Source organism: Ursus americanus, chromosome X (assembly GCF_024610735.1).
Source record: "Ursus americanus isolate L20-20 chromosome X, mUrsAme1.1.p, whole genome shotgun sequence".
NCBI classification, from domain to species: domain Eukaryota; kingdom Metazoa; phylum Chordata; class Mammalia; order Carnivora; family Ursidae; genus Ursus; species Ursus americanus.
In genome coordinates this window covers 27,445,458-27,472,655 of record NC_142164.1, presented here as the reverse complement: position 1 = coordinate 27,472,655, position 27,198 = coordinate 27,445,458, and the positions used below count along the sequence as shown (strand labels likewise).

Sequence of the window (27,198 nt, the reverse complement as noted above, 5' to 3'; positions counted from 1 at the left end):
CACTGTTTAATCGTTATGGGTTTACTGTTTGAGTGATGAAAATATTCTAGAAATAGATAGTGATTATGAATGCATGTCATTGTGAATATATTTGATGATACTGAATACTTAAATTTAAAAATGGTTAAATGATGAATTTAATCTTCCATATATTTTAGCACAATAAAAAATTGTCAACTATCTTGAATAGATGTTTTTCTAGGAATGTATACTAATAGTGTATGCATTATCTAATCTCAACAGTTATAACTATTTTACCATTCCTGCTTTATCCAGCCCCCACTTATTTCTATATATATTTTTTTACGATTTTATTTATTTGACAGAGAGAGACACAGCGAGAGAGGGAACACAAGCAGGGGGAGTGGGAGAGGGAGAAGCAGGCCTCCCGCTGAGCAGGGAGCCCGACGTGGTGCTTGATCCCATGACTCTGGGATCATGACCTGAGCCGAAGGCAGATACTTAATGACTGAGCCACCCAGCACCCCCATTTCTGTATTTTTGTTAGTCTTCATAACACAAATTCAACCACCATATTATTTCAACTATGAATTTCATTCAGTGTCTATTATCAGTGTGATATCTATGCTGGTGTGTGGCAATTTATTTAGTCCATTGATTTCAACTATTGGGTAGTATTTCAGAGTGGGCAAATAATGTCATTTAGTAAATTTACTCCAAAGATGAGCACCAAGTCTCCAAATAATTCACTTTCCCAGAGTTGCCGTGAAGACTAGCCTTTTACATTTGCTCTTACATACTATACAAGTATTTCTCTTGGATGAATACTTAGAAGTAAGTATATAAACATTACTAGAAGCGACAATAAAATTTATGTTTTTATAAAACTGCTCTCTGCACACTGGATGGCATTCAGTTTTTTGAGGCTTTATTGCACAAAACACCTTATCTCTTGATCAGTGTCCTCTCTTATTCCCGTTCTTGGAGCCATGTCATTTGTCTCTCTTATTTAGATATAAGTGTTAACCCCTGAACTTTTTCTGAGGGACGGAATTGGATATGATTCACCCCATTTTAGAGAAGCTGCTGGAGTGGTTGTTTAAAAAATTTGCACATTCTGTGTACACTTACTTGTGACCTCCCTCCACAAAATTAGCTGATGATTCAGAGCTCATGTTAAATTTGTTTCCTTCTGAATCGTAGCAGCGTCCTTTCAGATCATCTCTGACGCCGGTTGATCATTCACATGTCCATCAAGAAGTGTAGCAAGCCTCAAGCTTTGGAGATTTGAAGTCGTCATTAGGCTTTGGTTTAAGTATATCCAACCTATCCAGGTTTCTCTGACCTCAAAGCCAAGGTGACCATTGTGTCCGTAGAATCCATCTACTGACTGTAATAACGATAGTGGTGGTATTTGCAAATTGAATAAAGATATATTGAGCATATATAGTGTAGAAGTATTTTCCTTGACAGAAAATAGAGACATGCAGAGAAAAGACATCTCATCAATAAATAGGTTACTCCCCAGTTAGAGATAGTCTAAGAATCCAGGAAATGTCCTATTAGGATATTGTGTCAATGAAGGTCTGTACCAACTTTTGAGAGAATCTCACAGGGAGCAGCAGAAAAAGCAGATACATAGCCCTTAGGAGAAGTGATGCTGCCCCAGGAGGGGTTATTAGAGTCATGAAGTCAGAAGGCCTGAGAACAGAGACCAGTGAACAATAAAAGTAATAGAAGTCTGGAGAATAGTGTCACCAGAAACTGACTCATGATCCTGAGGTGTTCCTTCAAGTCTTCTTTTTTCTATTGAGGTAGAACCTATCTTTAGGGATCATGTCTTTTTAGTAGTGTGTCATCCTGTCCCCCTAACAGTGATTTATGTAAAGCAACTTATCATTACATTGTTTATGAGTTAATGTACTTTGTGACATTTTTGTGTTGTGGTTTTAACAATGTACCAGAATCTTTTCGATTTAAAATACATAAATTTTTGTATGACAGTGTTTTTGGAGACTAAGTCTAATATGGGTCTCTTTGGGATGAAGGCAAGGTGTCCTTAGGACTGCATTCGTTTCTGGAGGTTATAATCCATTGTCTTATGTTCTAGTGGATATATCCTTTTTTAAATAATATATATATATATATATATATCCCTGTTTTCATATTTAAAGCCAGCAAATGTAAGTTGAGTTCTTATGTTGCATTAATTTCATCGTCACTTTTACTTTTGTCTTCTCTTTGTTCCCCTTACGCTTTTATCGAGTAATGGAGATAATTCAGAATAATCACCCTATTTTAATAACAGTTGATTGACAGCCCTAATTTCTTTTGGAGCATTCAGTCTGAGTCACCATACAACTTCATGTTTCATGGGCGTTAGGTCATGAATGTTTTTAATGGCCACCAGGAATTGAGTGGGAAGCCCAGGGGAAACCCAGGAAAGATCTGCTTGGTCAAAAGGTTCTTATGGCCACAAGCTAGATGACTATAGGTGTGATTTTAGGATCATAAACCTATAGCTAACCTTATTGTATATTTTCCTTCAGAACCAAAAATCGGAATGAAGGCTCCTCTATCTTGGGCATTACATGGAGAGGATTTCCATCTTGGAGGAGTAGCCTCCTCTACGAAGCTGGATTCTTGTCTTGTTATCACTGTTTATAAAAATGAATGCTACCAGTGTCCCTCTTATAAGATAAACTCCATTTCCCTAGAAAAGTGAAGGTAAACAAGATGCTAATATTACCAGCAGTAAAATAACTTTATAAAAATGACTGTTAAGTGCTGGCTTGTATTTACAATGCTTTTCACATATTGCACACCTGGTTAATCTAACCCTTTCACTAGGATTATTCATCATCTGTATGTTGTAATTTACTGCATAGAAATACCCAGAACACCTTTCACCAGATAAATATTTGTTCTTATTCCTACATTGGTACAAAGCACATCTGGCTGCTAAACCAATTGACATGAACATGAACCACTAGATTTGAAGCGAGACCACAATATCCATACAGCAAGCTTTGCTAGCCTATCAGATTCTTGATTAGCCTGGGGAATTGAGTTCAGACTTGAAAACTAAAAACTGTTATGATCTATGTGGACCCTGGGAAAAGAGTACAATGGGAAAGTTGTCTGGCAGTGGTCGGTAAATGAACAGCTTTTAAAACATAAGAGAGGAATTTGTTGGAACGAAGTGGGTTGATTCATACATCCAATGAGGTTACTCCAAATAGTGCTTGATGGTGAGGGGATCACAGAGAGAACTGACAGGGAGATGGGCGGTGGTCATGAGGAACACCTTGGAGGAAACATCCTTTACTTGTGTTCCATTGAAAGTGGACATGTGAAGACAAGAAAGAGTGCTAGGTCAACTGGAAAGGCTTTTTATGGGTCCTAAAGAAATATCTCCTATTTCAAACCATACCACATTGTCCCCTCTAGCATCCTCACCTTCTAGGGGTGGTATCAGAATGGTGATTATGAAGTATTACTCTCCCCTAGCTGCCATTGGCTGAGGAAAGTGCCTTGATGACTCAACAATGTTGAAAGGGAATTCTGGGTAGTGGTATCTATAGGTAAGGCAAGATTGTTTGGTAGAAATTGGGAGGTTTTAAAGTGCCTAAAGTGTCAGCGAAATACATGATCCTAGTGTACTAAGGAAACTTCGATCCACAAACACCACATGGAATAGGAGGAAGACCTTTCAACTCCGATTCAGAGTTGTTGGCAAGGTCAGATGATCCTATATTCTCTTCATTGCCTACCTCCCCTCCAAGATCCTTCCCTGTCTTTGCCTGGCACAAATATTTCTTCAACCCATTCTCATTAAATCCCCCTTTTTCCCTAACTAAATGCCCTTCTCAGCTCACCATTTTGTCCTAACTGTAGGAGATAAGAAAACAAAAAGACTGCTTCACTTGAGTTAATCTAATATATCTCTTCACTGAACTGCACATACTCCAAGACAGCAGAACACAGGAGGAAGGGCAGCACATTTTGTCCATTACTACCCACTGTGTAGTATGAACCCAAGTTTAATTCACCTACACCAGGTCCATGGGATGATGCAGAACTTCACTATTCCAAGGTATGGCTCCAACTTGGAAAATTGATGGCGATGATAAAAGTCAATAAGGTGAGAAGAGTCCATCATCCCAAGCAATAATGCATGCATCTCTGAGTTCTCTGATGATGGAACGTGAAGTAAGAAGGTAAGGGACCTGACAAAAGGGAGGGGCGTGATGACCTTTATCATTTGGGGTTATATTGATATTTGCACAGGGATTACATTTGGTTTAAGGGAAGGTGAGGAATGACTACCGAAGTCAGATTTCCCACTGTAACACATTAGCCCATGTCCAAGGAAGAGAAACTCCTGTTGTTTTTATTGAGTAGTAGGAGGTGAACGGCAGCCTCCTATCAGTGTTTGGTTTGCCAGAACCCAGGTGGGAAGATGGTATTTTTTTGTGGAGCAATAGTGATACTTTAAAATAAGGCAGAGGAAACAATCACTGTTAGTCTACCTCATGTTGGCATTGGTTATGATCCATTATATGTTGTAACATATCTAAATCATATGAAGTATCAGTATACTCACCTAATCGTACCTTCGAGTTAGAAAATAATGGTGTTTGGAGGTCATGAACCCAGCACCGATTTGGCCAATGTTTTGCTGAGAATATTGGGTCTGTGGTCTACCTATAAGGGGGTGTGGAAGTTTATAATCTGTTGATAGTGCACTTGATATACTATGAAATTACTTCTCGCCTGCTTAGATCCTTATCAGTAATCTCCCCTACACTATCCAGTCTTAATTAATTATGGTGCTATGTTTAGAATACCTTGTTTTTCCTATTACAGATTTACGTATATGTACCATTTCATTACTTGACTTGAGAATGTTAAAGATTACCTTTTGACTCATAACTAAGAAACTTAGAACTGCTTTTATACTGCCTTGTAACTTTTTATCTCTTTATTGTCTTTTATTATTTATGTTATTTATATGTAGGTGTAGTGAAAAACATACACATTCTGATACGTAACAATACTTCTCATACTCTCGATCCGTCTTAAAAGTATTCAGTGACGGGCACCTGTGTGGCTCAGTCTGTTAAGCTTCTGACTTCTGCTGGGGTCATGATCCCCTGATCCTGGGATTGAGTCCTGCATTGGGCTCTCTGCTCAGTGGGGAGCCTGCTGCTCCCTCTCCCTCTGTCACTGCTCTGCCTGCTTGTGCTCTCTCTATCTGTCAAATAAATAAATAAATAAAATCTTTTTAAAAAGTATTCAGTGATAGATCTTAAGTGCAGTAGATTCACCATTGTGCAATACAGGCTCATTAGAAATATATGTGGCAGAATCACCTGGGTGGCATAGTCGGTGACATGTCCATCTCTTGATTTCTGCTCAGGTCCTGATCTCAGGGCTGAGATCGAGCCCCGTGTTGGGCTTTGAGCTCAGGGCAGTCTTCTTAACGCTCTCTCTCCCTCTGCCCTTCCCCTATACCTGTCAAATAAATAAATAAATCTTTTTTTTTAAAAGAAATATATCTGGTAAATTCTTGCATAGTTCAAATTTTTTCTCTGTTGCTTTATAATCAGATGACACTGTGACTGGGTATAAAATGGTTAGGTCATTTTCTTTTGTGAACTTTGCTCCCCTGTCTTCTATCAGTGACTGTTGCAGTCAAGCATTTTGAGGCCAGACCGGTATTTTCTTTTTATGGGCCCAACTTCATCTTTTGCTTCACTGCGTAGCGTCCTTTATCTCTGAAGTCTAGTCATTTTTTCTGCTATCTTTGTTTCTTTTTTGTGCCAATTTTTCCTGTGATTTGATGAAAGGAAACTTTCAAATTCAAGGTTAAATCTTCTTTTAGTGTGAATATTTTTCTGTATAAAATGTTTACATTTCTTTCCTCTTCTACTTCTTTCATCTTATTTTTCAGGAACGATTATTTTGCATATATTAGATATCCTTTATCCCTTCTTTCCATTTGATTTTGTATACTTTACTCAATCTCTCATATATTTTTGGCTGACTTTTCAGTATTGTGTTTCATGTTTTTTTTTTCTTTTTGAGTATGATGGTTTTACTTTTGTCTACCATTTTTAAGCTAGTTTTCTGAAATCATTTTTCATATTTTTCTATTGCCTCATTGTATTTCTGTTTTATCTGTATTTTGGGATTGTGCTTTAATGTCAATTTGGAATTCTATTTTCAACTCCGTAGAGTTTAAGAACTCACATTTCCAAATTTCGTATAGTTATACAAACTCCAAATCTATGGTTTTCCCTGGATTAATTTTATAACTTAGGTTACAGAGGAAACAAGCATCCCCAAATCTAGCAGATTTGTGCTTCCAGAGCGTCATTGTTAAGGTTCATTTATTTGGTGCATAAGCCACTAAAGCCGTAAATTACTAGGAATGCTAAAATCATTTTGATGAAGTCCCAGAGATTGATTTGTAACTATCATGACAGTAAAAAATTCCTGAATGCTTCAGTATTTGCAAAGCTTCCCATACTTTCATGGGATTATGTTAAGGAACCCCATCAGGTTTTCACAGTGTGTATCCAAGGAATGTTTGCTTGTGTCTCTGCAAAATGGAGGGAAGAGATAATTGTGAAATATGTCAAGAGCCTTCTCCATACATAATAAAGTCATACTCCAGGGATAAAGACCTTCATTAATTTAGCCCATTTCTATGAAGGGTATTCCTTTGATTCCATCTCCCTTTAGTCTTTCAATCTCACCTGTGGGGGTGAGCAGAAATGTAGTCAAAAGGTTTAAGGATTCAAGGAAATTGACTGGAATGCTGGGGCCAGTCAATGCAGAAGAAATGAGGTGAAGCAGTTCAAAATAGACCCACTAAAAGGTGAAGGTTCGGTAATGAGATTTGATAAATATCCCCTACTTTACACTTTTTACCCCCAGCTTTAGTTTATGACCGTAACATTAGAGCATCAGTATAATAAAAGTGGATTAAATCTGATATTGCTACAGGAATCATATTCTTTCTGATTGTAATACTTAAGGCAGTCCACTGTCATGATGGGAAATAAGAAAAGGAGATTGCATACAAGAGCAGATGGAAAATTAAATCATAGAGATAAAAAGTCTTAAGAGTCAAAAGCAAATGGTAGTAAGGAAGAAGCATTGTAACAGAAATTCAGAATGGAATTGATAGCGTCATTTGTAGACTAGACATGGTCAAAGAATCATTGACTTTGAAGATGAGTTTATAGAATCTTCCAAGACTGAAACACATGGACAGAGAATAGTGATTATACAGAACATCTAACAACTGAGGGAAAATAAAAAGAGTTGTAAGATGAACTTAATTGGAATACCAGGAGGAGAAATAATGGAGTCCAATAAATATTCGAAGTAATAATGTATTAGAACTTCCTGAATTTAATGAGAGACAATGAACCACAGTTTCAGCATACTCAGATGTACGAAGTATTATTTAAAAAAAAGAAATGCCTTCAACTGAGCATATATTCCAAATGCATAAAAAAATCAGGAAAAAGTTCTTTTTCTTTCTTTCTTTCTTTCTTTCTTTCTTTCTTTCTTTCTTTCTTTCTTTCTTTCAGATTTTATTTATTTGACAGAGAGAGATGCAGAGAGAGAGGGAATAGAAGCAGGGGGAGTGAGAGAGGGAGAATCAGGCTTCTCGCTGAGCCTGATGCGGGGCTTGATCCCAGAATGCTGGGATCACGACCTGAGCTGAAGGTAGACGCTTAACAACAGAGCCACCCAGGCGCCTGAAGAAGATCTTTAAAAGTGATACACCAGGTGCGCTGTGTCTTTTCCTTCCTGGGCTCAGACGTAGTTTGGGGTGATATGGCTAAATGCCTGAAGAAGTACAGAATCGTTCATAAATTTGGGCCCTGTTATGGTGCCTCCCTCAGGAAAATGGTGAAAAGGATTAAAATAACCCAGCACACCATGTATACTTGTTCCTTCTGTGGAAAAACCTAGATTAAAAGGTGAGGTGTGAGCATCTGTCATTGTGGTTCGTGCCTGAAAATGGCAGCCTGTGGTGCGCGAACCTACCACTCTACTTCTATCACAGTGCACTGTACCTTTAGAATACTGAAGGAGTTGAGATAGCATTAGAAGCTCTACCATGTGAAAAATGGCGAACCTAGAATAAATGGGTTCATTGATATAAAAATATATAAATAAATAAAAATGATACAGCAAAAGTCTCACGTATAAGAAGTAGTAGAAGAAATAGAGTGGACTTATCAGGAACAATGCAAGCAGGAAATTACAGAGTGGTGTAAAGAGTTGACAGAAATAAACCATGTAGTAATATACATCCAGAGAAATTTATTCACTACAGAACAAGAAATTAGTAGACAAAATCTGAGAATATTCATTATCAGAGCTCTCCTGATGGAAAAGTTAAAGTTTGTCATGCAGAAAGAAAAATCATATTCATTGGGTGTTTAGATTTCCATCTCCCTAAGGAAGATCATCAGGGAAGGATAAATGAGGTTATAATATTTTTCTTAATTGACCTAAACAATGACTCTTTATGTAATGTAGCTAATAAATATTGGGTTATTATAACATGTACAGGTGAAATGAATGACAGCAAGGTGACAATAGACAAAAAGGTAGGAATTTGAGTACTGGTATAAGGTACCTATACTATACATGAAGTCATATGATGTTATTTTAAAGTGGCTTTATATTATGTCATAATCTATATTTTAGATTTTTGGGCAACCATGAAAGCAATTTTTACAAAGGATAATATGAAGTGAAAATAGAGAAAATGCTCAATGAAAATATAAAGGGCAGAAAAAGAGAAGGAAAATAAAATTTATAAAAGCAGGTATTAGAAAACTCTTATAAACAGGGATGCCTGGGTGGCTCAATTATTTAAGTGTCTGCTTTCAGATTGGGTCATGATCCCAGGTTCCTGGGATTGGGTCCTGCACCAGGCTCCTTGCTCAGTGGGGAGCCTGCTTCTCCCTGGGCCTGCCTCTCCCCTTGCTTCTGCAGGTGCTCTCTCTCTTTCTCTCACTCTGACAAGGAAATGAATAAAATCTTTAAAAAATTAAGAAATCTGTTATAAACATAGTAAATATTAATGCGATTATATTCCATAGTGACTTTAAATGTGAATGGTCTAAATACACTAATGCACGACAGAGATTCTCAGGGTTGGGAAAGAAACCTCCCAAATTTGATAGGTTACTGAAATGGACCAATTGTATAATAGGCCAAGTACCAGAATTCTCATGAAGGGAAATTGCTAAACTGAATATCGCCAAATGTATAACAGCAATTGAGTGAATAATTAATAACCTTCCAGAAGGGATATAATAGAATATAAGTTTTTATTCGTTAATTTTTAAGGAATTTAAGGAGGAAGTTACAGCAATTTTGAATAGTATCCAGTAAACATAAGTAGAGAGAGCACCTCCTAACACGTTATGTGTAACCAGGATTAATAAAAGCCAAAAATGATATTGCAGATCAGGAAAACTATGGACCAGTATTTATTATGGACACAGGTGCACATATTCTCAAAAAATTTTTAGTAAATTGAATCTAAAATTTTTAAAAAAGAATTATAACCAGATGTGTTCCAGATATGTAAGGCTTGTTCAACATTAAAATTTCAGTGAGTATAATCTATCATAGCAAGCAGCTAAAGAAGAAAAATCATATCAATTCATATAGGAAAAGTATTTCACTTGTTCCTGTTAAAACTCTCAGCAAACATTCTCGTCTTGATGAATAACATCTAAAATACTGTGCATCTAACATTAATGTAAATGTTGATATACTGGACACTTTTCTTTTATGATTTACATGATGGATGTTCTCCTTTACCACTTTTACCTGACAGCATAACGAGAAGCTCAGCTAGTACAATAAGATTTTGTTTTTACGTTTTTCACATGATAAAGGTGAAATAAAGCAACCTTCATTTTCTTTTTTTCCTTTAAGATTTTATATATTTATTTGAGAGAGAGAGATCACATGCAGGGGGGAGTGGCAGAGGCAGAGGGAGAAGTAGACTCACCACTGAGCAGGGAGTCAGTTGTAGGGCTTAGGACCCTGGGATCATGACCCTAGCTAAAGGCCGATGCTTAAAGGATCGAGCCATCCAGGGACCGCCTTCATGTTCATATGATATTATTGTCTACATAAAAATCTATGCCTAAAAACTACCCAAACTTCCCTGATGGAATTAATAAGCAAGTATTGTAAATTAAACCCTCCCGGAACTAATAAGTATGTAAAGCCAGTTTTGAGGATATAGAGTAAATACATAAAAATCAGTTGCTTATCTGTATCCCAGCAATTAACATTTAGAATTGTGTTAAAAAAGTAACATTAGCAATGGCATGAAAAATAAATCCTTGCGTATAAATCTAGTAAAATATACAGGATCTGTATGCAGAAAACTAGAAAACAGTGACGAGAGAAAAACAGATTAAAATATCCCAATTCATGAATCGAACACACTGTTGTTAATGTCAGTTCTTTCCAACTTTATAATTTTAATGCGGTGCCAAATGAATTTTCAGCAAGCTCTTTTGACGATACTGAGAAACTGATTTTCAGAGATATATAAAAAGGAAAATGAATATCCAATATAATAGTAAAGAACAAAATTGGAAAAATATCACAACTCAATTTCAAGATTTCTTTAATAATGATGTGACCAAGACTGTATGGTGGTGATGAGAAATAGTAAGACATTTACAGCAATATAATAGTATTGAAAGTCTAAAAATATATTTAAGAAAATAGAGTGAAGTGTTATTTGATAAAGACAGAAAGGTTATCTGATGGAGAAAGTGTAGATTTTTCATAAATGTTACTGGAACAATGTGACATCAGTATAGATAAAAAATGAAACTAAACATAGATTGTATTATCCTTTTGACAAAAATTAACTCCAAATGCTTCATAGACTTTAATGTGGAATGTAAAACTGTAAAATTTCTAGAAGATATCATATGAGAAAATCTATATCATCTTGAGTTTGATTTTAATACAATACCGACTGCATTATCCAGGAACAAATATATGTATCCCTTGGATCTTATTGGAATGAAAAAAATTCTGCTACGTAAAGGAACATGTTTAAAGAAGTAGAAGACAAGCCACTAAGGAGGAGAAAATGTGTTTAAAGCACATAACTCATAATAGACTTACAGAAAATATACAAAGAACTATTTTTTATATGGGTATTACTGACATATATACTTATTATATATATACAGCATAATGATTTGTATACATTGTGAGATGATGAACTCAACATTAAGGAAAAGAAAGCCTGATTTTAAGGATGGATGAAAGACCTTACCAAGGAAGATATAGAGATATCACATAACTATTTAAAAAGATGTTCAGCATCATAGGTCAACTGGGAAACGAAAATTAAAACAGCCATGTGTTCCAGCTACACACCTATTAGATCATCTAAAATATAGTAAGACTTTGCCAGTGCGCAGTGCGGATATGGAGCAGCATTCATTGCTAGTGGGAATGGAAAATGGTAAAGCAAGTGGAAAATAAGTTGGTAGTTTCTTACATAACTAAGTATAGTCTTGCCTTATTATACAGCAGTCATGCTCCTAAGGATTTCCTTAACTGATTTTAACCCTAGGGTCATACAAAACCTGCACATGAATATTTGTAGTATGTTTATTCACAAAAGGAATACAATGGACTTGCCCAAGATATTCTTTAATCGATGAGTGTGTAATTAAATTGTGGTGTATCCATACAATGGAATACTCTTCAGTAGTAGAAAGTTATGTGCTATAAAGCCATGCAAAGACATGGATAAAGTGTAAATGAATATTGCTTAAGGAAAGAACACCATCTGAATAGGGTACATACTATGCCATTCCATTTATGTGACATTTTACTAAAAGCAACAATTTTACACATTATAGATTAGTAGCTGCTAGATGTTTAAGGTGGGAGAAATTTAAGTAGATGTAGTACAGGGTAACACTTAGAGCAGGTAAATTTCTGTGTCTGAGACTTTATTGGTACCTACCTCACAGTATGCATTTGTTAAAACGCGTAGAAGTTTACCACACAACGATTGAACTTTAGGGGAAATTTAAAAATCATTTAGGAAGTCAGTTCATCCCTTGGTGGATTGGTCACTATGAGAAAATAAAGGTTTTACATATACGTTATGTAATCTTACTAAGTGGGGCCAGTGAAAAGCGTGCTTATCTAAGTTACTTTGGAACTGAATGTAAATTCTAGGACTAAATGTCAAGGAACTACACCTAAGCACTGTGTTCTAGTTGGTAATTTTTCCCATGGGGTTTGGATCAACAATCCAGAAATCATTTTACTTGCAAATGAGAATTTTAGAATTAAATAATGGGATTACACACAGTAGGAGCCAGGTTTTTCAGAGTGACTGCAGGTCAGGAAGGAACAGAAAGCTAGGATGATCTATGCTTTATTGCATTAGAGTTGGTAACATCATTATGAATTTGTGTCGCTTAAAATGGATACAGATGGATACATATAATAATAATTACAGTATATGTGGGTTAATATACACATACCTATTTCCTAGTTCTGCCCACTGATAGGACCTAGAAACAAACATAACTCTGTGGGGATAAACACAGCCATTTCCCAGGTTGTGTTTTTTAATACTCTCCAATAAAGAAAGAATCTTTGAATAAGTGGTTGTGTATAGTGCTTTGTAGTATATGGGTACTGGCGCATTTTATACTAATAAAGGATAAGAAAGGTCTCCAAATACATTTGGTCAGTGTATATTAATGTGATACTGGATCGTACAGAAAGAATTCCCAGTGTTGAAATCCAGAATAATTTGAAGAACAAAATATTAGGTAAAAATTTAAAATGAGTGTTGGATTTTAATCTCAAATATAAAAGAAATGTCCATGAGCACATAATGTTATAAATGATTTAATTAGAAAATAATTGGGGAGAATCATCGAATCTGCTATTCAGATAATTTATATAGATTTTTCCTGTGGAAGGAGTTCGAACACAAATCCTTATTCCTTCAGTGAGAGATGTACCTGTGACTTTCTGCCAAAATATACTGTAGATAGTGATGTTAAACAGTAACTATCTACTGTCCAAAATCTGGACTTTAGGTATAATAACGTATCAGTATTTGTTCGTTAATATGACAAATTTACCCTACTACTGTATAATGTTAAAAATTGGGGAAATTGGGTAGCAGGTATATGGGAAATCTGTAATATCCTTGCACATTTTCTGTAAGTCAAGTTCTATGTAAAAATTTACTTAATAAATGAATAAATCAATGCCTGGAAAAATACCAGTGTTTTTCATCAAGATGTTTGAGTTAATTGTGTTATTAGTTCTATAGAAACATTTTTCCTGTGTATGTTTCTTATCTGACATTTACCTTTCCTGCTCCTTGCTTTCTTTGTTTTATTGTTAAATACAGGATCTTTTTCTGTTTCCTTATTTTTATTACTCAACTATAAATCAAGATATTTTTTATAGTTATTTGAAAGTAATTTTTATAGACAGTGGTTACGGTTGGATTTCTGAGTAAGCAGAAATTTCTATTTCATAGTGATGTTCCTCATAACAAGTTTGAGAGATAATTTTAACTTTTATTTTTCCACAGGGTTTCGTGGATTCTATGGCTGTTCATAATTCCAAGAATGTCCTCAACCCAATATGATGGGGAAATTGCATCCTGCCTTCATGGCTTGCCTGTGTTTTGTTGCCCGATTTACCTCTCATATTGTTACTTGGAATCCTGTGGTCTGTCAGAATAAATCTGTGTGTCTAGAGTAAATTGTAGCAACTTACTAAATTTCTCTCAAATTGATACAATTGCAATTTGGAATTCAGGGGATGCAAAATGCATTTTTTGTTCAAGTGTAAGAAAACAGATGCAGGAATGACCAAGGAAATTGTGGAAAAGGCAGTTATCAGAAATATGTCATATCAGATACTTAATATCATAGTAAATATTCATTACAAATATTGTGATACTGGCTTAAGAATGGACAGGAAAATCAGTGAAATAGGACACAGACTGATGAAGTATAATTCTTAGATGAATTTTAATTCAGAGGAATGAGACATCTCAACTCGAATACTTCATTTTGTTCCCATTGAGTGATCCCATGTCCACTTTTATCCCCTCTAAATATTTTCTCCAGAATGGAATATTACAGTGATCTAAAAATCACCGGTACGATCTTATCATTTTCCTGGTTAAAACTATGGCCAGCAGTGCCCAGATCTTGGTTTCTGAATACCAACATTCCTTTCAATATTGAGGCTCCTTGGAGAAATGAATGATTCCAGGGTCGAAGGAGAAAGTCCCACAAAGAAAAAGTATGGGTATGTCAAAAGGGTATAGGAGATAACCTGAACAATTTACCTGTGGTCAAAGCTGCAATATTTTCAACAACAAAATAAATATCATGGTACTGGATTATAATTTAAGGCATAATATAAAAATACTTGAGTGTGTACTGACAAAAGGAAAATATTCAGGAAATAAATCAGGAAGAGACAAATCGTTTTTATAGACCCCCGTATAAATATTGCATGTGGATACTTTCCATTCCAGAAAGTGTCAATGAACTTCCCTGAATGTGGGCTTTATTTAGTGACTCTTTCCCAAAGATTATAGTACAGAAAGGGAAAAATGGTAAATTTTAATTGAGAAATTTGGCTGCTCTTACCATAGTGCTCAATGAAGGTTGTTATCACTAGGGATAAGTCATATGAATATTATGTACCTGTTGATATGGTAGTATACGATACCCTACAAATACCAAATATACCATCCACTCCTAAGTTGGATAGTTCATAACATACCTGAACTGTATACCCCAAAAGTGTAAAGTTCAAGAAAACTAGGAAAGAGACAACTGGAGGACACGTAGGAAGAGTTAAGGCAACTAAGTGCAATGTGATACCTTAGCCGGGATACTGGGTCGGAAAAGGATGTTGCTAGAATAACTCATGAAATTCAAATAAAGCCTGATGTTCCTGTAATAATAATAATATACCAGCATTGCCTTCTAAATATTGAGAGATGCACTGCAGCAATGTGTGATCTCATCTTGTATAACAGCGTGAAGTGTTTATAGGATAGGCTTGTATTCTCTTTGTAACTTTTGTATTAACGCATGTATATTGAGAAACTAGATGCTGTCCCCGTAGGCCTGGGAACAAGATATGCACGTTCTCTCTTTTCAGTTGTATTTTACATCATACTGTAAGACCTTAGGTAATGTAATTAGAACAGGACATAAAAAGTACACACGTTGTGAGTGATGAAATAAAACTCTTTGTTCATGATGATATGATTGTGTATGAAATCTCAAAGAAGCAGGAACAACCAAAAATTCCTGGGACCAGTGAGGTTGTAGGTTCAAAGGAAATGTCCAAAGGTCAATTTGAGGTCTTCTGCATGTCAGAAATGAAGAGATGGAATTTGAAGTTAAAAACACAATACTATTTACATTAGCAAATCAAAATGAAGTACTGAGGTTTAAATCTAATAGATTTTCTAGTATCTTGGAGAGAAACTCTCTACAACCCTGCTGAATGATATCTTACTACACCTAAATAAATGCAGAGATATTCGATGTCCATAAATTTAAAGAATGAATATTATTAAGATGTCAATTCTTTTCAACCTGATCTATAGATTCAGTGTAGTCTCAGTCTAAATCCCTTCCAGTTATTCTGGGGATATCAACAATCTGATTTTACAGTTGACATGGAAAATAAAAGATGTAGAATAGCCAACGCGATATTGAAGTTTGACAAATAAAGAATGAAGTAACAGTGTGAAGTTCAAGAATGGACCCATCCAAATAAAATGAAGTGATCTTAAGAAAAGAGGAAAGGGTTTACAGTGTTGAAAGGATAATCTTCTGATTAATTTTATTGGAAAAATTGGAATCTGTATGCCACTAAAAAATGTTGACACAGAACTTACACTTAAAAGAAAATTTAAGTCAGAATGGATCACAGACTTTAAAATGCAAATGTACACATTTTGTAGAAGATGGCACAGGTGAAAATTATGTGCCCTTTGGTTTGGCAGCGAATTTTAGATACAACACCAAAATCAAAATATATGTAAGGAAAAAATGGCACGTTGGACTTTATGAAAGTTAAGAATTTATGTTTTGTGAAAGCTTAAGAGAATGGGAACAAAAAGTAGATTCTGAGGAAAAATATCTGAAAGCATGTCTCTGCTAAAGGTCTTGTATCCAAAATATAAATAGACTCCTTAAAACTCAAGAAGGAGAAATCAAATACCCTAGGGGGAAATTGGCAGTCATTCTGAATAGATACTTCACCAAAGAAAATAGGAACAAAAAGCACATGAAATGATGGTCATTATCAGATATAATTAGGGTATTGCAAATGAAAGTAACAATGTGAAACCATTACATCCTTGTCAGAACAGCAAATACACAAAAATGGATAATAACAAATGTTGAGCATGCTGAGCAAAAGAAACTGTCCTTACTGGTTAGAATGTAGCAATGTCCGGCCACATAGGGAGTTTCGTAGTTTCATACAAATTACAAACAATCTGACCATATGATCTGTCATTTGTACTTTTAGATATTTACCCTTTTTACCTGAAAACTTATGCCCATACAAAAACCTGCCGGTCAATATTCATAGGAATTTTATTTATTATTGGCAAATAGTAAAAGCAATCCAGATATCCCTCAATAGGTGAATGGATAAATGAACAATGGCATATTCATAAGGTGGAATATTACTCAGTGATAAAAGGAAATGACCCATTAAGCCACAGAATGATGTGGGTGGATCTTAAATGCATATTGCGAGTCAAAGCAGTAATAGTGCAAAGGTGGCATATATGTTGTATGATTCCAACTAATGTGACATTCTATAAGAGGCAGAACTACAGAGGTCAAAGCGAGGGGGGAGAGGTTTGATTCGATGCGGCACAGAGGACTGTTGGGGGTCCTGAAATTAACTTGTAAGATACTGAAATAGTGGACAGTTGATGTATGCTTTTGTCAAACTCAGAACTGTAAACATAAGTGAAATTTAATGTAAATGTAAATTATGTTAGTTAATCTATAAATATTGGTTCATTATTATAATAAATATAACACACTAATGTAAGATGTAAGTAGTGTGGGAAATTGTGGGGTATAATATGTGAGAACTTTGTATTATCAGCTTATTAAATTTGAAATATACTTGACAAACTCTATGGCTATTTAAAGGGAACACACAAAATTTCATGTTATAGTTTTTCTGTATGTGATGGAGGAAGATTAACTTTCCCATTTGACTGTTTTGTCCAGAACATCATGACAGAACATCAAATATTATCATTGAAACGTGAGAGCGGAGTTGATTTTGTGAAGGAATCAATAACTTAGAGAATATGTTTATTGTTACATGTATATTGGAGTCCAGATCTTGATAGATTTCCCATCTTATATCTGACTATTTCAGTGTTGACTAGTTCAGTAAGTATTTTATGGCTTTGGATCTGGGCTGTGATAGTACATGATGCTGATAGCGACATGACAAATTGTCAGTTTCAAAATTCAATTGATTTTTTTAAAGATTCATTCATTTTATATGTAGAGAGAGTAGGAGCAAGAAAGATCAAGAGGGACTGGGGTGAGGGGGTTAGAAAATCTTTCAAGCAGTCTCCCCACTGAGTGCAGAGCATGATGCAGCCTCCATCCCGTGACTCATAAGATCATGACTTGAGCCAAAACCAAGAGTCAGATGCTTATTGGACTGAGCCACCCAGACGCCCCATCCTTAGGCTGATTTTTGTCCTAGATATTTTTTATCATTCATTTCTCTCTGGCTCCATGTTTCCTCTGTACAATGAGGTAGTTAGGCTACACAATCTTCAGGAGCATTTCTAATCTGAATATACTCATGTTTTAAAGTTGATGGTTAACTTTAATACTTTACTGTCTGTAATGTAATTCTTTCTGGTCTTCTAGGGAAAGTACCTAATAAACATAAAAGGGACAATTACGTATTTGTGGTTATTTACGTAAGATTTCCTGGTATCATAAATACACTAAATTGTTTTTGTAAAAGCTTTAATGGGAACCTGAGTAACTGGGACCCTGAATTACCTCTTATTTTGACATTGCCTTTGGTTTTAGCAGAAATCAAATGACAGGAAATACTAATTGGAGAGCCGCAATGAAAAGAAAATATATTGTATTTTGCAGGCAGGCACATGGTTACTACAAAACATCATATTATCTCTGTTTCTACATGTAATCCTCAGTAATGGATGAAATAGCTTCCACATGATCTTGAAATTTAGAGTAGACTTTGAAATTTAATAAGTAATGTTCTCTTGCTTCCACTTAATAAGGAAGAAGGACATTTAAAGCAGATTTTTAGTATCTAATGGTAACGGAATAAGTTTTATATTTAAAATTGCATTCCATACTACCTGAAGTTACCTAGACATTCTTTATCATAATATTTATCCTAACATTTGAATCTCTTCAGTGAAGGCTTTAGAGCTCTTCCTGACATGAATATTGGGTCCTGGTACTCCTGTTTGCTGTTAGGTCGCATTCAAATTCCTCGTGTATTTCACTTCTATACTGTGTCTCACTATATGCCCAAGTGCAAAAAGATGCTCTTTGTGTTTATTAATTTTAGTGACATATTTTTTGCATTTACTAGCATTATTTCGGTAAACTGGGTATATACATTTCAAGGACTCTTTTCCCTTGTGTTCCTTCTTTTAAAGTTGAGTTCCTGAATGGGCAGCTTAGAAATGTCAAGGGTGCTTCATAATAATATCTCCTGATTTCATTTTCTATAATTGATTTCTGCGAGTAATTTTGATATGTGTAATCATGAAAGTAAAAAACTGAATTCAAAACTATAATCTCCAGCTAATGAATTGTAGGCTCCTTTAACATATCACTGCTGACCTTGAGTATGATCATGTGGGGACATTTTTTTTATAGAGTAAGGGACTCAGTAATTCAGTTCCCTTGTGATACAATTCTGCTCTGATGAGCAGAAATTGCTTACCACTCTCAAATTCTGCCGATGTTACCATGTTCAAGACTGTTCATCCTCTGGGACAGAGGTGAAACCAGTTTGAGTTAGTTTCCTCATTTTGGGGGGAATGTGGTATTAATTGTTAATGATGTTAATGATTTGTGGTTCTTTTCAAGACACATTTATTGGTTGTCATGTGAAGGAAAAAAATTACCTGTTCCAAGGGTAGCTGCACACTTAGTGGAGTTCTGTTGGCAGCATTCTCTTCGATTTGGAGACTAAGTGAATAGAATATTAATGCCTCCCTAAAACCCATCTTCTGCTACTTAAGTATTCAAAGCACATTTTTGCTTTTGGTGAATTAGTGGAAATATCTACAGGTATGATCCTTATTGGAGAGCAAAAAACACCTGGGATCACATCCCTGTTTTAAAAATCACCAAAAGTCTCCAGGAATTTTAAATTATCATTACTTAACTTATGGGGCCTGACTAGTGTGAGTTGAGTGAGGTGCCTGGGGTACAGAATTTAAGTGGGGGCTCATTCTCACGGCTGTGACTCCTTGAATATTGTCCCTATTCCTGCTTCTATACTATAGCCAAACATTTATAAAAATGATAATATGCATTTGGTTCAATGTCAACTATGGATTACTTAAATGTTTTGAAACTGATTTACCATCCTATAATGATTTAAGGCAATTTGAGGAGCACCTGGGTGGCTTAGTCGGTTAAGTGTCTGCCTTTAGCCTGATCCTGGATTTCCATACTGAGTTCCTGCACCCTGCTCCCTGCTCAGAGGGGAGTCCGCTTCTCCCTCCCCCTCTGCCCCTCACCTCTCTCCTGCTCACTCTTGCAAATAAATAAATAAAATCTTAAAAAGTATTTTTTAAAAAAATAGAAATTTAAAGCAACTTGAAAAGCAAAACAAACAATAAGGGAAAATCTCTGTTGTATGACTGTGAAGCCTCACGTGAAATGGTTTTGAATACTGATAGAATTAAAGAATATCAGTGCCTAAGAATTTTTAAATGAAAAGGAAACTCAATCATGCTCCCACTTTCGATTGAGTCCTTCATTTTTTTAATCTGTTGTCTAAATGGAAATTATCAGTCTGCTATGTTAATTGCTTTTTCTAGAATCAGCAGGTTCTCCTGCTTTAAAACTCATGTCCTTCTGTACCCCAGTATCCAGGAGGTGTATGCTAGAGGTTGCCCTTGGTTTTGTTTTTATGAAGATAAAAATCAAATATATATCTATGTAAATTATATTCTAAATACAGAAATATACATATTAAGTATATTGGTAATATAATATATAATTATTTTAAAGAATATGTGTATTTTATTAATATAATATTCATAATTGTGTATAATTATTAAGATACAATAGCATAATTTATGTTTATTTATTTTTAATGAATTTGTATGTACAAAGTATTTCTGTATTTTCTTTTTTTTTTTTTTTAAAGATTTTATTTATTTATTTGACACAGAGAGAGACAGCCATCGAGAGAGGGAACAGAAGCAGGGGGAGTGGGAGAGGAAGAAGCAGGCTCATAGTGGAGGAGCCTGATGTGGGGCTCGATCCCATAACGCCGGGATCACGCCCTGAGTCGAAGGCAGATGCTTAACCGCTGTGCCACTCAGGCGCCCCTATTTCTGTATTTTCTAACGTAACTTATACCCCCAATGCTGGATTGAAACTCTCAACCCAGAGGTCAAGAGTTGCATGTTTTGTTTTTTTGTTTTGTTTTTAAAGATTTATTTATTTGAGAGAGAGAGAGCAGGGGCAAGGTGTAAGTGGGGGGAAGGGTAGAGGGGGAGAATCTTCAAGTGGGCTCCCCACTGAGCAGGGGAGCCACATGCCAGGCTTGATCTCACAATCCTTGAGATCATGACCTGAGCAGAAACCAAGAGCTGGATGCTCAACCCATTGAGCCTCCCAGGCGCCCCAAGAGTTTCATGTTCTATTGACTGAGACGCCCATATACCCGTATATTTTTATATTTATAGATATATATATATTATCTCTTCGTGTATCTATGGGTATATATATTTTGTTTTCCTCATCTGAAAAGGTGAGTTATGTCCTAAACGTAGGTGTATTGGGGGATTAATAAAATAAGAAATATAAAACAACTAGAATGGTTTCTCATACTTGGTAATTCCTGAAAATATTTCATGTATTAAAATAGATGATGCTAATCATTTGTGAGATATGTAATAGGGCATGTCACAACGAGTTAATATCCCTGAAGCTAGACTTTTTCCTTTAGGAAAGCACTGCTGGATATTTGGACAATAATAATTGATTAGTAGGAGTTTTTCACATGTATCCAAGTGTCCTTTTTTTTTTTTTTTCTAATGTAATCTCTGTGCCCAACGTGGGGCTCAAACTCATGACCTCTAAATTAAGAGTCCATTGTTCTACCAACTGAGCAGCCAGGTGCCCCCCAATTTCATGTTTATATCGTTTTCAGCAGCCCCTCTGCAACTTGATTTGGTCTTTTTACTCAAGATTACTTTCACCTTTTATTACTCAGATGAAGGAGAAGACCTCTTGTAATGGGGATTATATAGCAGAAATAGGTTCCTGGGAGAGAGCTTTCATCTTTTCTGATGGTCTGTTAAGGGAGGTTTCTCTGCTGGAAAAGGAAAAACACTTGGAAGTATTTTTTCTGAAATAAACATGTTCATTAATTTCGATTGGAATCAAACAGGAAATAGCATGTTTCACAATTTCCATTGTCACGTTAAGAGTGGTCATGACTGGTGTGACATATTCTCTTTGTATATCATATATATTTGCTTTAAAGAAGGGTACATAGGACTTGAAGCTCAATGATTCTTTTGATTCATACCACTCGCTAGTTTACTGCTCTAATTTTGGTCACCTCTGTGAGTTTGTAGAAGTTACAGTATTTTATACTTTCTGATTGCCATGCAGTATGTTTTTGCAAAGATGGCAAATTGCAGTGGCGTCTGTTATTGATTTTAGTTAATGAAAAACTTGTCACTCTCTTCTTTTAATGGGCTGTCACCAGGATTTTATAAATATAGGCCTTTGTTTTTTATGAGGATTCTCTGTACTTCGAGGGGTTGGGGGAAGCATATATTTTCACAGTGAAAATACTGAAGCGAATTTATCAATATTGTCCCAAGCACTGTGCTTACAAATTGAGAAGGGCTGGTGGTAATAACTGAGAAAACATACTCCAGAAACATGAATAAGCAATTCCCTGACAGGTTCTGTTCTACTGTTTGTTTGCTTTTGCAGTTTACAAGTATGTAATAAGCAATAAGTGGTACTTATTTAATTATACTACAGTATCAATCTTGTTTATCCCAAGTAAGTAGTTAAAGGAAAAAAAATGAGAACGTGACTTTCCCCAGATGAGACCTCTAACTCCGTGCTTCTAAAAATGTCGTGTGTGGACCACGTATGTCAGTAGCGTGAAGGGGAGTTTGATTTCCTAATTGCTGGTTGTGTCTAGTGCCATCTAAAAAGATAATTGTTAAGTTATCGAAGTTTCTTTTTCTCTTACTACTGTTCGTCGTCTTTTCACTTTTTCGTGTGCCCAGTGCCCTTGGCCTCAGTTCTCCAAATTTCCTCTCAGTTTTCATGCAATGCTCTGTTTCCATGCAATGCTCTGTTTCGGGTAGATTAAACCCATCCCCTCTGCATTGCTCCTACTCCATATTTTCATCATCAAACCTTGTTCTTTGGTATTCTGTGGTGTCTAAGTCAACTAGAAAGCTTGTGTCCTGAGAGAACATGAAGCATGAATTTTGGAGGGTTAAAAGCATTTCTCACTCTTCCTCTAATATATTACTGTAGATCAGCCTTTGGCCAAGCAGTATATATCATTGTAGAACTGCTTAAGAAAGTGGTAGATACTGTCTTTATTGTCCCATGACTATTTTTAGTGTTGTAGATGAATAAGAGGCCTCTGATGAATACCCAGGGCAGGTGATATGGGAGTAGTACGGGTATGAAAAATATTTATCCCAATATTACTCTATCCGTCCTCCACAATAAATAAGTATAAAGTTGTTTGATTTCAGAGTTGTTAACGGCATGTTGATTTTTCTAGACTAGAAATAAAAGATGCTTGGGATTGCCAGTGGATGTGGGGGTTTCCTTTTTGGGGAACAAACAAGTTTTAACATTAGATTATGGTCCCTGATTCTTCAACCCTGTTGATACACTAAATACCATCGAATTGTACACTTGAAATGGGCAAATTATATGGTGCATGAATCAAGTCTTAATAAAGTTATTTTAACGTATGTATTTTGAGTAGATAGTAGGACTAGTGATGATAAAGAGGCTGTAGATTATCCTGCAAAATTGAGTTAAGGTGTGGAGTCCGACTGACCTGTATTTGACTTTTAGATTTACCACTTTCTAACTGAATGATTCCCAAGAAGTTACAGAAATTCTCTGAGCCTTACTTTTCTCACCTGTGATATGAGGCTGATATTTTCTCGTGGTCATTCTGAGGTGTTTAACAAGATGCCTGGCAACATTGTTAGTATGTTGATGTATTCATTTCCAAATGGATCTCTCCTCATTTTTCGAAAGGTAACCCAACCTGGTTTTTTCTATTCCCGTTGCAGAGGTAGCAGAAGACGCAGTGAATTGTGGAACCAGATAAAATCCACATAGTTGCCTGCAATTTTTGTTTATTTGCGTTTTGTAACATCATACCATTAATTACCTCGTAGTGGTGCTGTGAGGATTAATTTAAATTTCTACAGTACAGTGACTTACACTGTGCTCGGCACATAGCTCAGACTCAGTAATCGGCAGTTCAGTTCCCTCGTCGTCCCTGACTCATGATGCATTTTCTAGTTCCTAGTTTGGCATTCACCAAGGCTCCTAGAGCGAAAAATATTGAAGCTCACTTCTGAAAAGTATCAGACACATTTATTCAGTCATTCCTTTGTTCTTTTGGTAAATACTGATACAATGGTGAATAAGACAAATGTAGCTACTTTTGTGTAGAACTTCTAGAATCTTTGGAGAGGTCCCTGGATGGTTGAAGTGTGATCAGGTCTGGAATAGCCGCTCAGCGGAAAAAACACATGTCCTTGCAGCTGAAATCCCTGTTCCAGGGAGCGGGAAAAGATGTTCTCCGTCAGTGTCATCCCTCAGGAAGGGATCAATCCTTCTCAACACTGGAACGCAATCCTAATGTCTGACCATTTTTCAGGAGTTCCATAGTCTGGCTGTGCTTATAGGGAATTGTTGTAACTGTCTACATGTTTCCCGGGACGACCTTGACAGAGAAATATGAATCGTTTAGAAAATAATAATGATGGAATTGGCCTTTGGAGTTTGGGATATGGGAAAATTAATTGTGTTATTTGTACACGTAAAGTGTGCAGAGTCAGTGTTATTCTCCCAGGACCCTAATCAATATCTCCTCCTCGTGTTTCAAATCGAGCTCTACTGAAACAGACCTGAGAGGGGAAACACGTTTTAACATTATTTTGCTACCTCTGGTCATAACAGCCAGTTCAGGGGAATTCAGATATTTATATTTCTGGCCCGACTGGGTGGTGTAGATCTCTTGGAATGAGTTGGGAAATTGTATAGCTGCACCCTCTCTCAACATAATATATTTCAGTTTGTCCTGTAATTAAGTCTATGTAATCATGACAGTAATGTGTATGACTGAATTGTAATTGGAAGAATGGAATATGCCCTTGTGTATAAAAACTTAGAGGAGGCCACGTACGTCTTTTTTGGTGTCTCTTAGCTATTGCAGAATTTGTCGGAGGGGTCCATTCTACAACGTCTGTGAATGCGCCTTGAAAATTACAAACCAGCAAAGTAATAGTCTGTACCAACATGACTAACAGGTAATTGGACAAAACAAATGGTTTCTAATGCTTATTTTTGCCATGGCCTATTTTTCAGAGTTCTTGCCTCCCTCACATGCCCTTGATGACTCCTTTGTTACTTTTCCGTTTTCTAAATGTGCTTAATTATGTGAGAGTGTATCGCAAGCAAAACTAAACAAGACGAAAACAAAAAACACATGTGCTGTCGACTCTATTTGTCCTTAATATTTCCATAACTTGAAATTAACAGATGTCGGAGTAGTATCTAGCGTGAGTGGTTGAGGTTTAACATCTGATAAGTTCAATTTGAAATGGAGCTGGAATTAAGGGCAATATAGGGTGGTAGAGTAATGTGAGTTTACAATCAAAACTTCTTTATTCTATATTGAGAAAAGAGTTATTATAAATATTAAAGAGAGTCTTTTATTTTTCATTACCATCTAGACATATTAATCTTGAGTATAAGTTTTGGTTCTTCCGACAAAATTTCTGTTTTAGAATTTATGCAGGTGACAGGAAGGTATACTGTTCATGGGTATATTGGGCATTGGATTTGAAATCGTTTTGTATCACTTGTGATCAGTATTGTATGACAAGAGTGTAAAATTGCTTATTTTTGAAAATGTTATTGGTGATAAAAGTATAAGCTCTAACATGTTTAATGTTATATAGATAAAAAGACTTGCTATAATTGGACTTTCCTTGAACTAAATTAGACACTTGCCGGGGGATCTAATGAGTGATTCTAGAATGTGGTAAAATACTGAGTCTCAACTCTTGTGTGGAAGCTCTACCTTCTATCTATTGCCCCAAATTCCTAGAGATTATGTCAGCCTGCTTTGTAGAAGCAACTTGCCGGTGGCTAATAATGTTCTGGTTGTTTCTATTATCTGTGTTTGTGTTTTTTTCGTTTTGTGTTGTTTTTTGCTTTTACCTATCCCCCTTTCTAAAACATGTGACCAATTTTATTTCTTTATTTGGTTTTCCCTTTGGCTTATAACTTTATTTTGCCACCTTTTTGAACAGTGCACTTTTTTTCAGATGTTGGTTGTTACATAGCCCAGCCTATTAATCTAGTGTTTGTACATTGGAATAAACTTCTTCAGTGTAAATTATATCGCACAGACTAGTAAAAAATTGAAAAAATTTCTTTCTTGAATGGAAGAAAAGTTACAGTACGTTGGCAAAATGTATCTAATTTTGCACATACTTGCAAGGATTGCTTTTTGCAATTCAGAATACCCTGTGCTATTAAATTTGTGTATGTTAAACGAAAACCATTTTCCTGAGATGAGATGTTTCACATTCAATTATATCAAGATTCCTCATCTATGAGTCTTGATTTTTGACTTCACCATTTGTGCGTCTATTGAATTTTAGGCAGTATGCAACAGAAATGTTGTTTTCAATTTTTGGTTAGCAATGCAGAGGAAGGGAAGCATAAGCAAACAAAAACTAATTATAAATGTTTTAGTTTTTTTAAGCAAATATTGGTCCTAGAACTAGGAGACTGGTTTGGTAAGTTGACTGTTTCTGGGTCTTGAATTTTTAAATGTCACCTGCTAACTACCAGTCTCAGTGAAAGTAAATGTGAGAATATAAAACAGAAAAAGCAGCTGTGCTTTAGAGTACCCTTTTTGTGCCATTAACTGTAAGATTCTTGTTCGCAGGGAAACTAAAGACCAGTAATTCTGTATGATCTATGCAATATAAAGATTGTAATCATAGTCTATCTGTCTTGTTCACAGATAGGCATAAGCACAGCATGTAGAGGGTATCAAAGTTCAGTGCTGATACAGAGTGATTTTCATCTCCACTATTTTGGAAAGAATGCAAGGACCTACCTGCTTTGTCTTTGTAGCCAGAGCCATGTAGACAGAAGCATCGTTGGCTAATAAAAGTAAGTATATTTCCTTTTAGGAAGAAAGTGGAGCATTAGTTTGAAAATATCGTGATGTGGGAATCAGTTTTCAACTCATTGCTAAACTAAATTCTTAAAAAAAATGTATGAATCAAATGTCTTTTTTTACTAATGTTAAAATAACACTGACATCTCTTCCTGTTTAGTTGTTAATACCATTAATGTTGATTCTTCTAAAAAGTAAATATATAGATAGAAAGACAGACTTGGAAATATATTTGACATATCAGCAATGTAAAAAGTAAGTTAAGCTAGTTGTTAGCACAATCCATCTGTGTACCCTCTACACATATAAAAATATGTAAATATATTTTCATAAACTGTTCATGAGCTAAACTGGTAATCTGTTGCTATAAAAGAAATCAGTTTTAAATTTACTAGCATGTAATGCATTGTATTTAATTTA

General features: G+C 35.7%; 1 long non-coding RNA gene across 1 annotated transcript in view; it reads left to right on the top strand.

Annotated features, from left to right (window-relative positions):
- The window catches only part of LOC123796544 (uncharacterized), a 174,613-nt gene extending 147,787 nt beyond the window's left edge, over positions 1 to 26,826 (top strand). Inside the window, exon 4 of the long non-coding RNA XR_006780772.2 lies at positions 26,620 to 26,826. This is a non-coding gene — a long non-coding RNA (uncharacterized LOC123796544). The remainder of the gene's footprint in view (positions 1 to 26,619) is intronic.
- Positions 26,827 to 27,198: the final 372 nt, after the last annotated feature.